Below are 576 nucleotides of genomic sequence, written 5' to 3'. Positions count from 1 at the left end.
ATTGGATTACTTTAGGACTGAGAATTGATCCTAAAGTGTTGTTTTGTATCAGTGCTCGCTGTGGATTCAGACTGAAGGGGCTTGAGAAAGCGGAAGCCGGAAAAGGGCAACGCTAGTCCCAGGTTTGATTGTGCGAGGTAGGATTTCTATCCCTTTTCCTTGTGAGCCTGTTTTCAAAAAGGATTTTGGCCTTGAAAATGTTTTAAAGAAAGGGATTGATTTGTGAAAGAAAATGCTTTGAAAACCATGGCTTGTTTAGTCATGGAACCTCATGGTTTGTCCAGTCATGGGGCCCGCGGCTTGAGTAGTTCGTGGGGTCGTATTAACGATTTCAAAATGTTTAATGAATGATTTCTTAAGAAAAGAGATCTTGTGAACTGGTAATAGAGTCTATTGCTGTAAGCCTAGATAGGATGCGGAGAGTGCATCCTGCAGAACCCGACCCAAAACCGGTCCGGGTAGGCGAGGCACTTGGTTAGGTAAGTAATTTGTACTAATTACTTGCTGAAGCCTGTAATATGGTTATTTTCAGTTATATTTCCTTTGAGAAAAAGGATGTGAGGTTCCGGCTGTTCT

This window comes from Morus notabilis, unplaced genomic scaffold (genome assembly GCF_000414095.1).
Source record: "Morus notabilis unplaced genomic scaffold, ASM41409v2 Scaffold695, whole genome shotgun sequence".
Lineage (NCBI taxonomy): Eukaryota > Viridiplantae > Streptophyta > Magnoliopsida > Rosales > Moraceae > Morus > Morus notabilis.
The sequence above is the reverse complement of the archived record's forward strand: the minus strand, read 5'-3'. Positions refer to the sequence as shown.